This window comes from Marmota monax, unplaced genomic scaffold (assembly GCF_021218885.2).
Source record: "Marmota monax isolate L192 unplaced genomic scaffold, Marmota_monax_Labrador192_F-V1.1 WCK01_AAM20220418_F8-fsc00388, whole genome shotgun sequence".
NCBI classification, from domain to species: domain Eukaryota; kingdom Metazoa; phylum Chordata; class Mammalia; order Rodentia; family Sciuridae; genus Marmota; species Marmota monax.
The window spans coordinates 195325-210513 of record NW_026693174.1 but is presented as its reverse complement, the minus strand read 5'-3'; positions in this window follow the sequence as shown (position 1 = coordinate 210513).

The following is a 15189-nucleotide window of genomic DNA, read 5'->3' as shown; positions in this document are numbered from 1 at the left end:
CAGCACACAGCTGCACCCTCCAGGGGACTGGCATCTGAGAAATTGTCTAAGATAAGAGCTCAGCTCTAACCTGGCCTTGACTCACCAGGACTCCTTACCTTGGCTTCTCAAAATGAGGCTCTTGCTCATCTCCTGGGGCTGCTGCTGCTCTGGCTCCCTGGTGAGGACAGAGGGAATGGTGAGGGAGAATGGGGAGGATGGTGAGCCCTGGGGCCCCACAGCTGCCCACGTGTGCTCTTTCTGTATGTTATATATGCAGGTTTTCTCTCCAGGATGGGCCATGTGAATTTTGATTTATACAATGGAGGAATATTTTTAGGAGATATAGATTTTTGTACCAGTGGATACTGGGATATAGGAAGATAGGGGGTCTTTGGTGACTTCTGGAGACACCTTTCACCTGGCAAGTCCATAACCCATTAGAATTTGTGTAATTTTGGAACATGACCCAAATCAGGTCTTTCTCTCTCTCTCTCTCTCTCTCTCTCTCTCTCTCTCTCTCTCTCTCTCTCTCTCTCCACACACACACACACACACACACACACACACACACACACACTTTCACACACACAGACATACACACACACCCCACAATAGCCTGAGACTAAGGTTGGGAGAGAAATCATGAACATGGCTCATATTGGTAGCATAACCTTCCATTTCTCTCTCATTGGAGGACCCACAGGTTCTACTGTGATGACCCAGGCTCCTCCCTCCTGCCTCCCACCCATCCACCTCCTGCAGGTCCACCCAGAGCCTTCAACAGACAGATGGATACATTGATTCTTACAGATGGTGGGAGAGTCTGTGTGGCTTCTGACCTTTTGGGCTTCCAATTGACTCTGGGTCTCAGGCAACTTCAGTGGCAGAGAATCAGGGACAGATTTCATGCTGGACTTCAGGACAGTGGAGGCTGAGGAGGCTGGTGTTATTGATCTGAGCAAGCTATAAAAATTAACTATAAAAATTAAGCTATAAGCTAGGTGGCCCAGCTGCCATGTATGCTGCTTGTCAGGTGAGAGGCACCATAGATTATCTGTCTGTTGGAGAGAAATATCCTGGGATCTCAGGGGCACAGAGTGTAGTCATGGACTCTGGACCATGTATCCAGCTTAGAGCTCAAGCTCTTTTTAAGACCTCATCAGAGGGGCAGGGCAGGAGCAGGAGGGAGGGTATAGGGTCTTCAGGAGCCTCTGGTCAACCCAGAAAGATGGAATGGGAGCTGAATGACAGCTCAGGCTGGGCTTCCCTCCCATCAAGTGCCTTCACCAGGACCAGACGAAGAATTAGGTGGTTTGTGGCAACAAAAAAGTATGTGTTTTCTTTAGCATTTATTTTCATGTAAACCTCATCTGCACACAGCTGGACTTGAGCAGGGCTCTGATGACTTCCTCTCCCTCACCCTTATTTGCACTTCATTTATCTCTGGCCCACAGCTTTCTCCAGCTCAGGGTCAGGCTCAGCATTTTACAGCACTCTCCCAGGGAGGCCTCATGTTGATACCTTTGACCAGATTCAGTCATGGGTTCTGAAATGGAAAGGGAGGGTATGAATCCATGTATATATTTTTAAGTAATTAGCAAAGTATGAAAGAATTACAGACTTAAAATAGATGCCACATTCCAAAAACTATGGGTGGGTGTAAGAATATATAATGCAATACTTGCTCAAATGGAGAAAAATACTATTACTCTTAGGGCCTTGGCACTGAATGAGAAGGTGTAGGGCATTGTAAAGATCAAGTCTTGTTCAGCACACAACCGTGGCCCTTATTGGCTGGGATGGGCACACTGCTGGGGTTGGACTTTACTAAGAAAGCCAGATGGAATCTCTTCTGTTTCTCAGAAAGGATCTCAAATGTCACAGACCCTGCCTTGCCCTCAAGATTGTCCTTGCCCACTGCAAGCCTCATGGAAATGTGGTGTGTCCTGCACCCTCCAGTGGGCCAGTGACTCAAGGGTCAGTGAAGCTCCTGCCATAATGTGCTTCTCTCACATCACACAATCCTAGTCCACACAGGGGGCAGGGGAGAGTTCCCAGCAGGTGACCCTTCCCACAAGATAGACCTGGGATGAGTCCAGAGAGAATGGTCGCTCAGGAGGGACTATGTGGACAAGATGGATAGGAGGTTGACCAGGAGGCAGAGCTGAGCTTGGAGATTGAGCAGACATACAGAAGCCCAAGGCCATGTCCCTAACACATAGAGAGATAGTCAGTGCAGAATCACAAGAGAGGAGGCCCCATGAGGACTTGACATCCTGCCACCCCCCACACACCTTAGCGAATGCCCACAGGAGAAACCCAGCCTGCTGTGGAGGACTCAGCCATGTCAGTCAACCTCACAGCTCAAGGCTACTTCCAAAGCCCAGTCAGGTCCTCTTCCCTAAGGCAACCCCTCTGCCAGGGCCATGCCAGAGTGCTGGGGACACTCAAGATGTTAAAGAGGAAAAACACAAAAAATGATGAATTTCAGCTCACCTAAAAGGTCTAATATGTCTCAGAAATTGTAGGTCTCCTTTTCATTTCTTCCAAGGCTTCTGAGTGTGACAAGCTTGATTATAAAGTGGTTATTTTATGATTATTTGCTTCTGTCCTTAGTGCAGTGATTTTGATGGTCTGCTGAGGCCTGCTAATCCTAAGTGAAAGTGGAAGTTCATTTTGTAAACTGAATATAATGTATGGGTTCCAGTTTTGTTACTGAGTTTTAAACATCTAGACTAGAGACAGCCAAACCTGTATCCTACATGGACACAAATGGTGAAAATAAAGAAAAACCTAAAGAAATGATGATGGTCCAAGCCAAGCACACATGAATGACAAGGAAGGACTCCATGTTCCAGGGTAAAGGTGGAGCCATTATGCTTCATTTCATCTGTTTCAAATTGTTTTCTACTAACTACAGTGATCCATTAACAAGTGTTATAATATTGTATAATAGAATTTTTTTAAAAAAGATTTGAATTAAATGAACAAACTATCCTACTTAGGAAAATACACTGTGCTTGAAGTTTCCACTTCCAACTTAACATATTCCATCAAGAATACAACTAAAATTATAATAATTTCTTAGTGTAACATAAGGAAAATATTGCAGAGCAGTTAGAAAACTCAATCCTTCAAATTTAAATGAATGGTCTCATTAAATAATTTTTTATGTCTTAAATCAATTTCACAATAATTTTTTTTCTTTAATTGATGACTAGGTTAACTAACATTATTTAAGTAAGGATTTCTGGGAAATTTTTACCCCATTGAAATATAAAAATGGAAACATAAAAATGAAATAGATTAAGAAAACTAAGAATGGGAAAACCTGATAAAAATTCTAATTATACTTCAAATTCTTCTGAAACACAAAAGTCAAATCCTGATCAAGAAAAGATTACTTGAGTTACAACAGGAATCACCATGGACCTTTGTGCACCTTTCACTACCCCATCTCTGCAGGAAGAGCTAGGATAGAGAACAAAGGGCCCAATTCCCTGATCCCTCCCATGGTCCAGGAGGAACAGAGCAGCACTTACTTGTGACTTTCTACCTCATCTGTGGGCTGCCTGGTGGACTTCTCTCTCTGTTGTTTAAACAGAGAGGGGGAGATGTTGAGAGCCACAGCCGAAGGGGCCCCAGCAAACTTCCAGCTGCCAGCAAACTTCCAGCTGCCGGCTGATGATTGGCTCACAGCGGCCCCAGCAATATCTAGCTGATTGGCTCCTCAGCCCCAGCAACATCTAGCTGATTGGCTCCTATGCAGTGATGCTCATTGGGCTGTTTCCCTGCCCTTTCAGACCACAGAGCTGCTCATTGGGGGACTTTTTTGGCTCTGCCCATGTGACCCAGCCAATCGGCCTCAAGAGCAGGAGGATTGTGGGAGGTGGAGAGAAGCTTGTGTGGGAGAGAGAGGCTTGTGGAAAGCCGGTGGTGGCAGTTGAGGCTCTGAGGGTTTTTCCTGAGAGGCTGTTTTGTTTGGCGTGTGTGGTTCTAAAAATAAAGTTAGTTTCTTTTGACAAGTGGCTCCTGATTGTGCCCAGCCAGACTGCGGCATTCGGTGGCTCGCACGGGGAGCGACTGAGGGTAAGTGAACTGCTCGCCCCTGAGGGCAGGGCGAGAGGATGGGTAGCCATTTTAAGATTCTTCTTATGTTATTTTGTTTCACTTTTGTTTTAAGTTGCCTGTCCCTGGAGATGTGTAAGATGGAAGAAAAACCGTTCACATCTGAGGAACAGATAGGGAGAAAGGACGGATGGACATTTCAGGAGGCTATTATTATGATTTTGTGTTGTTCCAATTTTGTTTCACTCAGTTTCAGTTTTGTTAGGCGTTATCTTGTTGGGTTGTATTATAGTAGAAATACGGGATCAGAAATTAGTAAAAAACAAACTGAAAGAGTGTTAAGTAAATTGTTAGAGGAAGGAGGCATCCCAGTAAAATCAAGAACAGTCAGGGCATACGTTGATACAATACAAAAATGTAGCCCATGGCTTTTTAAGGAGGAGTTGTTACATATATCACAATGGAACTATCATGGTGAAGATTTAAAAAGAATAGAAAAGAAAAGCCCAGGGACTCTGCCAGTTGGCACATTGCCATTGTGGACGTTCATATCTTGTTTGCTTAGTCCAAAGCCTTCAGTTCAGACAATGGTAGAGGAAGAAGAAGACATAATGATTCAAGTAAAAGAGAAGGTCTCTCAAGTTAGTCAGACAGAGGAAAAGATTCAAGTAAAAGAGAAGGCTTCTCAAGCTAGTCAGACAGAGAAAAAAGTGTAAAACAGAAAAAGCCATCAGGGGGAAAGTTACAACAGGAGACTGCTACTAACACCTTTCTATCACCAGAGGACGTAAGTGTCCAACTAACAAGGCCACCTCCATATGCTGGGAGGTCCCCAACCCCCGCAGTTGATAGTTGGGATCCTGAGACAAGATCTCAAATATTAACATGCCATGTATTTGAGGCAGGAGGGCAGCGATTTTACCAAGTTTTAAATTTCAAAACAGTGAAGCAGCTAAAAGAGGCTGTAACAACCTATGGTCCTCAAGCACCCTTCACTATAAGCATGGTCGAATCCATTAACAACTTGAACATGACGCCAGCAGATTGGGCTAATATGTGTAAAGCTGTGCTAAATGGAGGACAATACCTGTTATGGAAGGTTGCCAATGAGGAATTTTGCAAGGAGACGGCTAGGTGAAATGCAGCAGCTGGTTATCCTCAGAGAAATCTAGATTTGTTGTTAGGAAAGGGACCTTATGAGGATCAGCAGCAACAAATTGCATATGATCCTGGTGTATAGGCACAAATTGCTGCAGATGCAATTAAGGCACGGAAGACTTTACAAGGACATGGAGGTTTACAAGGTCAATTATCTAAGGTAATACAAGGAGCTAATGAACCTTATGCTGAATTTGTAGGTAGGCTTATTCAAACAGCTAGCAGAGTTTTTGGGAATACAGAACAAGCAATGCCATTACTAAAACACCTGGCTTATGAGCAAGCGAATCATTGGTGCAGAGATATCATTAGACCATGGAAACATGAAGATTTAAACACATATATTAAATTATATAGAGACATTAATGAACAAGAGCAAGTCATGGCAGCTGCAGTAAAACAGGCTTTAGATGCCAGAGACATTAATGAACAAGGGCAAATTGTGGCAGCTGCAGTAAAAACAGGCTTTAGATGCCAGGCCAAGAACATGCTACAATTGTGAACAAACAGGACATTTTAAAAGGAATTGCCCCATTGGAGGAGGGTTTAACAAAACTAGGTATCAAAGGAGTAGAATACCAGGTATTTGCCCACGATGCCGTAGAGGGAGACATTGGGCTAATGAATGCCGTTCTCAAACCACCATAGAGGGTACTCCATTATCAAAAAATGAACAAGGACCAGGTGTGTATCCACGATATCGTGGAGAAAGGCATCGGGCTCCATTGCCAAAAAATGGACAGGGGGGCCCAATGCTCCGGGGCCCAAAACCACAAACATACGGAGCACTGGAGGAACCCAGCAACCCCATCAGGGTAGTGCCCAGGACACATTGTCCATCAGATCCCTCATCAGACAAACCAGAGGGAGTGCAGGGTTGGACATCTGCGCCTCCGCCAGAGCAGTACTAACTCCAGAGATGGGAGTTCAAATCATTCCCACAGGGGTAAAAGGACCTCTTCCCAAAGGAACAGTAGGCTTATTATTGGGACGCAGCTCTTCTACTCTAAAAGGACTTATGATAAGTCCTGGGGTAATTGATCCCAATTATGAAGGTGAAATAAAAATTATAGCCAGTTCTCCAAAGGGTATATCAGTAATTTCACCAGGAGATAGAATAGCACAGTTACTAATAATACCCAGCCTACATGATAAATTTTCCAGTCGTACTGTAGAAAGAGGTTCCAAGGGATTAGGCTCCACAGGTGTAGATTGGGCTATGCTTTCTTTAAATTTACATTCTCGCCCCATGCTAAAACTAAATATTCAAGGACATGAATTTAATGGGTTACTGGATACAGGTGCAGACCTTAGCATCATCTCTCGTCAAGAATGGCCAAAACATTGGCCATTACAACAAGCCACTCAAATACTTCGAGGCCTAGGAGTGGCAACTAATCCCCATAGAAGTGCAATGGTATTAGATTGGAAGGATCCTGAAGGATGTGAAGGAACTATACAGCCATATGTATTGGATCATCTTCCCGTAAATTTATGGGGACAGGATGTCCTAGATCAATTAGGTTTGACATTAACAAATAACATCAACAAAAATGCACCCACTATTATGACTAGACAAGGTTTTAGGAAAGGAAAAAGATTAGAAAAACAAGAACAAGGTATAGCAGCACCAATACAAATAGATCAAGGAACAGACAGACATGGGTTGGATTTTCAGAAAGGGCCACTGAGACAATAAAAATTACTTGGAAATCAGAAAGACCAGTATGGGTTCCTCAGTGGCCCCTGACTAAAGAAAAGATACAAACAGCCCATGACCTGGTCAAACAACAATTAGCAGAAGGACATATACAACCTTCTGTATCTCCCCATAATACTCCCATTTTTGTCATCAATAAGAAATCTGGTAAATGGAGATTATTGCAAGATTTAAGAGCCATTAATAATGATATGGTTATTATGGGACCTGCTCAATCAGGGATTCCTCAGTTGTCTGCTTTGCCAAAAACCTGGTATGTTTTAGTTATAGATATTAACGATTGTTTTTTTTTTTTTTTTTTCAATTCAAATTCATCCTGAAGATAGTCCACGTTTTGCATTTTCTATCCCTGCACTGAATCATGAAGGTCCTGATCAGAGATATGAATGGAAAGTACTCCCTCAAGGGATGGCTAACAGCACAACTATGTGTCAAATTTATGTTAACAAAGTAATCCAGCCACTTAGAAATCAAAATCCTGAACTACAAATATTTCACTATATGGATGATGTATTATTAGCACACAAAGATAAAAATACATTGCTAGAATGTTATGCCACACTTACAAACTTATTAAAAAATTATAATCTAGAGATAGCAATAGATAAAGTACAATTAATTTTTCCAATTAATTATTTAGGAGTTCTATTATCCTCAACCATGATCCGTCCACCAAAAATTCAAATACGAGTAGATCAACTCGAATCACTTAATGACTTTCAAAAGTTATTAGGAGACATAAATTGGATAAGGCCTTATTTAGGTATACCAACAAGAGAGTTGGGACCTTTATTTGATATCCTAAAAGGTCCATCAGATCCAAATTCACCCCGAATGTTAACGCCTGAAGCAAGAAAGGCATTAAAAATCATTGAAACATATATGGAAAATATGCATTTGGATAGAATTGATATAAGTTTGCCTTTATTATTTATTGTACTACCAACAAAAAATATTCCTACAGGAGTATTTTGGCAAGAAGGTCCATTATTATGGATACATTTATCTTATTCTCCTAACACTATTCTTACTAGGTATCCTGAGGCTGTAGGACAATTAATACTCAAAGGAATAAAAGCAGCAAATCGAGTGTTTGGAATTTCTCCCAATAAAATTATTACTCCATATACTATGAATCAAATTGATGAGTTAGCTAATGAGTTAAATACTTGGGCAATAATCATGTGCAAATCTAATGTTTCATTTGATAACCACTTACCATCTAATCCTTTATTGTCTTTTTGGTCATTGCATCCTGTAATTTTTCCAAAAATGACAAGAAAAACACCTATCATGAATGCTCCAAATATATTCACTGATGGGTCAAATAATGGTACAGCAGCAGTAGTTACCCCTGATCAAACTTTTACATTTTTAGTACCCAAACAATCAGCTCAAAAGGTAGAGCTTAATGCAGTTTTACAAGCTTTTGTGATGTTTAAAGATTCTGTATTTAATTTATTTTCTGATAGTCAGTATGTAGTTAATGCTATAGTATCTCTTGAAGATGCTGGTAGGATTTCTCCTTCCTCTACTGTTTTCTCTTTGCTTTCCACTATACAAAGTCTCATCTGGGACAGAAAAGATCCATTCTTTATAGGACATATCAGGGCACATACATGATTTCCTGGAGCCCTTAGTTTGGGCAATGATTTAGCAGATAAAACTACACATGACATACATATTTTCTCTACACTAGAAGAAGCTATAAATTTTCATAAAAAGTTCCATGTCAATGCTAATACTTTACAAAAGCCTTTTAAAATAACTAAGGAACAAGTTAGACAAATAATAAAGCAATGTCAAAATTGTGTGACCTTTTTACCACAAGTTAATCTTGGAGTCAATCCTAGAGGATTGATACCTAACCATATTTGGCAGATGGACGTCACACACTTGCCAGAATTTGGAAAATTAAAATATTTGCATGTTACAGTTGATACTTCTTCCGGATTTTTGATGGGCTCCCTTCATGCCGGAGAAAAAACTAAAGATGTTATAGCTCATTGCTTACAAAATTTTGCCACTGTGGGTGTTCCAAAACAGTTAAAAACAGATAATGCCCCTGGTTATACTTCTACCTCTTTTAAACAATTTTGCTCAACATTTGGCATTACTCATATAACAGGAATCCCATACAATCCACAGGGACAAGGCATAGTTGAAAGAGCTCATCAAACTCTTAAAATGTACTTATTACAAAAAGAAGGAATTGGGAAGGGGTATATATTCCCCAAAGATAAACTTAAAATAACCCTTTTTACTCTAAACTTTTTAAATTTGGATTCATCAGGACTTAGTGCTGCGGAAAGGCATATGTGTCCAAAAAATGTGCATAAGCCCAAGGTACTTTGGAAGGATATTCTAACAGGACAATGGAAAGGTCCTGACCCAGTAATTGTCTGGAGTCGAGGGTCTGTTTGTGTGTTTCCACAGGGAGAACAGCAGCCGATTTGGATTCCAGAGAGATTAACCAAGGTCCTGACCCAGTGATTGTCTGGAGTCGGGGGTCTGTTTATGTGTTTCCACAGGGAGAACAGCAGCCGATTTGGATTCCAGAAAGATTAACTAAAGCGATTTCTACAGACCAAAAAGAAGATGATTTGGCTCAAATCCATAACAACTGATATCCAAAACTCCAGTTTGGCTATTCTTACATCTGCAACAGAACCAGGATGCTTTTTTCAATATCTATTTTATTATTGCCCTTTGCCATATCATGAAGTTCTATTTTGTTTTTTGAGCTCATACAGACCTAGGTTAATGTTTTGCTGATCAGTTCTATTTTTTAACTATAGAGTTTTTAAACATTGCAATGGAGATTTCACCTGTAAAATGTTATAAGGCCTTTACTATAATGTTATGTGTTGTATGTATTATATTATGTGTGCACACTTGTGTTTTGTGTTATATGTTTGAATGTACATATGTCCATATATCATATATGATGAGCGCTCATGATAAAATGGATACAAATATTTTTTTCTCACGTGATTTATATGGTTTAATTTAAATTGGGTAAACAACTGTTGAGGATTGTTTTAATATGTAAACAAAAAAGAAGGTTAACAGATCTGTTTGTTTACTTTCACCTTTCCTTTTCATTATATTTAATAATTCTCTTAAAGATAATGTAAATTGTTAAGAAAATTGTTTTCTTTTAGTGCCTTCTGGAATGTTTCATAATTTTTTCTTTAGCCATTATTGGCAGAATTCCTATCTTCATCCCAGTGCCAGTGAAGACAATGTAAATTGTTAAGAAAATTGTTTTCTTTTAGTGCCTTCTGGAATGTTACATAATTTTTTCTTTAGCCATTATTGCCAGAATTCCTATCTTCATCCCAGTGCTTGTGAAGTCAAAGATAAAACCAATCTACAGCTTCTACAATAGCCATCACTGAACTGCTTGCAGAACTTGCCTGGACACATTGTGAGCTCACCTGTATGCATTGTGAACTATCTGTTGGTGCAGCGACTTGTGGTAGTGTTGGGGTATTTTTGCTGATGATGTCACCGGTGGTACAATTTTTCAAAGGAGCCCTCAATTGGCTTAATGTCATGGCATTTTGCATCCTCCTCTACTAGTGATGGTCTAAAATTTGGGGGCCAACAGAGGTGAGGCAAAGAACCTCACACCCCCACTGGTGCAAAGGCCTATCCACAAGTATAGCTGTATGCTGGACCGGTAGTCAGTGACGGGTATGATCCAATTGCAGTGGTACCAACCTAAGACAGGAGGCTGACGCCTAGAGGTCAGTTCATCCGATGACGGGTAAGGACCATATGTTGAATTGGACTGCCTAACAGACACGGTCCCTAAGCCACATGCTTGTTGTTTAAACAGAGAGGGGGAGATGTAGAGAGCCACAGCCGAAGGGGCCCCAGCAAACTTCCAGCTGCCAGCAAACTTCCAGCTGCCGGCTGATGATTGGCTCACAGCGGCCCCAGCAACATCTAGCTGATTGGCTCCTCGGCCCCAGCAACATCTAGCTGATTGGCTCCTCTGCGGTGATGCTCATTGGGCTGTTTCCCTGCCCTTTCAGACCACGGAGCTGCTCATTGGGGGACTTTTTTGGCTCTGCCCACGTGACCCAGCCAATCGGCCTCAAGAGCAGGAGGATTGTGGGAGGTGGAGAGAAGCTTGTGTGGGAGAGAGAGGCTTGTGGAAAGCCGGTGGTGGCAGTTGAGGCTCTGAGGGTTTTTCCTGAGAGGCTGTTTTGTTTGGCGTGTGTGGTTCTAAAAATAAAGTTAGTTTCTTTTGACAAGTGGCTCCTGATTGTGCCCAGCCAGACTGCGGCATTGATTGTGGCCAGCAGACTGCGGCACATGCCTCAGAACTCAGAAAGGGACAAGTGCAGGGCTCAGGTCTCAGGTGAGGGAACTGTGGACAGTAGTGGTGGGTACCACTGTGTGTGACAATTGCATAAAGGAAAATAGACCAGGCAACAAACAGCACATACAGGCCCTAAAGAAGCTTCCATAGAACCCTCTGGATAACCAGCTCATTTATAAACAGCCATGGATTCTTGGGAAATTGGGAGGGGAAGCACATACTCTGGCACCCGCATGACCAGGAAAGATCAAAGCCTTCACCCAGGGAGACCCTGGTCCTCAGAGCAAGCCCTGATCATCAGTGAAGGGGTTCCACATCAGAATCCAAAGACTGGGCAGGTGAATGTTTAATTCAAAGTCTGCAGTTCAACAGAAGATGGCAAGGCACACAAAGAAACAGGGAAACATGAACCATTCAAAGGAACAAAAGTCTTTAGAAATCACCCCAACAGAAAAAGACATCAGAGTGACAGGACCTCACCTTTCCAATATCTGCCTTACAGAGTCTTTAACATTGAAGGGGAAATTCAGGGGCATGGGGTGGGACAGAATAAAATCAGAAAAAGCTTTGTGGAAAAACTGTACTATCATTGAAGAGATGTACATTATATTATAAAGAAAAAACTAGAAGTTCTTGAATTGAAAAACATCCTATATTGAACAATGGAATATGTGGGTTGAACAGGCAAAAGAGTCAGCCAAAAAGAAGCAGCTCATTTAAATGCGGGAGTCTGTGGAGTTGGAAACCTAAGGGTAAGTGAGAGAGAGGCAGTGCCCAGAAGTTACAGGAGCACACAGGTGGACTCATGAGCTCCTCATGGCCCTCTCTGGAGGACTGTGAGGAAGGGGCAGAGGGGACACCTGAGGAGAGAGTTAGACCTCCCGCTGCACTTGCTGATCTCTCTGCTCAGTAGCCTGGTGCTTCTAACAGAGGTCACAGTGGACAGCTGTATACACTTGTCTCCATCCCAGCACAATGCTCTGTTGGCCAGTGTTGGTCTAAAAGGTTAACTAGATCATTTATGGTGTTGTAGATCAGAGCACAAATCTCCCAGCCATTGGTCACCAGCCTGGGTGGCTTCAGTCCTTCCCATGCTGGTGCTGCTGCTGTGGTCCAGAGTTGGCTGTGGTAACTTCTGGAATGGCAGGATGAGGCTGCACTGACAGATGGAGACCAGGAGCCCTGAGGTCCTCCACCCCTGCCTTACACCTGCTCCTCAGGAGCCTCTCTAAGGCCACACCTTTGGCATCTCATGTGGATGACAGTCCTTAGCCCCCTGTAACTGACATCTTTACTGAATTCTGGATTGTCTGTTAGTCTTCCCTCAACTCCACATGTGGACTATTGGGAGGAGGATCCACTCTGTGTTCCCTACAGATGGGTCCTGGAGGTGGATGCATAGGATCAGCTCCATGAAGGACAGTGAAGTTTCCCAGTGAAGCTTCCTGGGGCCAGACTCTGAGCCTTGTGAGGTGCACTGTCCCAGAGTGAGCAGCCGAGGGTGACAGGCCCATGGGGAGGGAAGAAAGAGCCACATCTTAGAAACACCAGGGAAGTGATGACTGACATTGTTCAACACCCACAGGGAGCCCTGTAGGCTTCCAGGGGTCTGGTCTGACCAGGGATGTGTGGGAGGGGCTGAGCTGTGGGGAGGCCCTCTCTGTGCTTGGTTCTCAGGAACTGGATGCCTGACCTTGCCTCTATCCTTGTCTCTCTGAGTCGCCAAAGTCCTCCCGTAAGTGTCACATGCAGACTTCCCAACTAGTGTAGGTGTGTTTGATAAATGAGCTATGAGAGGGGAATGGGGGATGAATGAGGCCATCCAGGTGGGACTAATCTCTCTTCTAAGGACAGGCCCCAGGAGCTGTATCCATCTTTCTCAGCATCAGGGAGAAGCCTGTGAGGACCTGTGAAGAGGGGATGCAGGGAAGGTGCAGGGGTTTGTTCTTATTTCCTTTGTGGAACATGTGTGAGAGGTTGTGATGGGCAGAGTCACTTCAGCCCTCTTGGTGTTGTGAAGCTTATGATCAAGGTTGAAAATCTGCTGTGCTGTATGTGGCAGGCTCAATATAGAAAGGACCTGATTAATTGTGTGCATATTTATTTTTATGTTTTTAACTTTAGGCATCATATGCGACATCAAAATGACTCAGTCTCCATTCTCCCTGTAAAAATTTCAAGGAGATAGTCACCAGCACTTCAGCACCAGTCAGGGCATTAACAGTTATTTAAACTGGTACCAGAAAAAAAACAGGGCTAGCTCCTAAGCTCCAACCTATGGTGCAAACCATCGGCAATCTGGGGTCCCATCCATGTTCAGAAGCAGCGGATCTAGGATCTAGATTTCCCTCTTACCATCAGCAGTCTGGATCCTGAAGATGTTGCCACTTATTACTGTCAACAGTTTGATGAGTTCCCTCCCAAAAAGACAAGGACCATGACATCAACCTCCCAGGGAAGCAGAAGTGAAGGGCTGGGCTGCCCCAGCTGACTCCATGTACACACTCAAGGTCATAATCAGTAACCTGTGAGCAGGAAGCCCTATGTGACCTGTTGGCAGGGGGCCTTCTTTCTTTGAACTGCACTTAAAAGGTCCTTTGAAAATGGCTCAGGGGTCTAGCTAAAGGCTAGGGCTGCCTTTGGATAAAGGATGACCAACATTCCCACCTGCCTCCCATTTTCTTTCAACTGCCAGATCCTTGAGCCTTGCTCCCTGGGCCTGAGTCTCACACTCTCCAAGACAATCACTCGTTCTCAGCTTTGGAATTCTATCAGAAAAGACAGGACACAAAGTGATTTTGTATGTGCCTCTAAGTGCTGTGAAGAAGTTGGAATTATATTAAGAAGGCTTCATTAAGACAGAGAATCCACAGTAAAAGAAGAAACAATATAAGGATCCTTTTTAAAACCAACAAAAATATTTCTTGATCAAATGAAAAGCAAAACCTAGGGTAGATGTAGTGTTTTTTTTTTCCATCCTATTTAAAAGGTTCAGGCTGAACAGCATCATCAGCCTCATTAAGAGCTGATCCCAGTGCAGAATTCCAGAGTCACCTGCTGGATGAGAATCAGCATCTTACACTGTGGAGTAGTTCATATCCATGAAATCTGAGAGTCTAATTTTGGGACACAATTATTTCAGATAGATTTTCTTAATTTCCAGTGCAGCTCTTTACAGAAATTTGCATCTTAAACCATAATAACAAGAAGCATATATTGGTACTTTATATGTAGCTACAGCAAAACATCTGATTTAAGCAAGTACTGTGTAAAGAGGTGGGTTTAACTGAAGTTTTTCAAGGCTGAGGGTCCAAGGCTGGGCAGTCACACTCATCCTCTAATGAAGCCCCTGGCCTGTGTCACAGTGGTGTGAAAATGGACAGGGAACCAGCTGCACATTGCAGGTCCAGGACTATGGTGTGGCCTCATGACAACCCACTCTGCTGAGGACACCCTCAGTGTGTGAGAGCAGCACTGTCCTTCTAGGGAGAGCAGCTCCATACCTGATCCCTTCCTACCAGGCCCCACCTCTTCAAGGATCAATCATCTCTCTTCTTGGCCCCACTGGAACCAAACCTCCAGCACCTGAGCACTTATGGGATACCAATTAGAAACCTGAGCAACTCCCATTTTGCCTTTCCATTATGATGTAATGAACTTGAAACATTTAAGCATTATTACCCTTTATTGGAGCATCAAGGGGACAGACATTTCTCATCAACTCCATCAACTACTCCCCTGTCCTGCTGGTTTGGACCCATAGTGTGCTACTGCACTCCTTCATGAGAATTCTGTGGCTGTCCTGCATCATTCTTGTGCCACAATGAATGTCACATTACACATCATGGTAAAGCACACATTAAAATAACCACAGGGGGAGAGTAGGAGGGCAGAGCAGCTGGATCAGAGGAGGGGAGGGAGTTAGTGG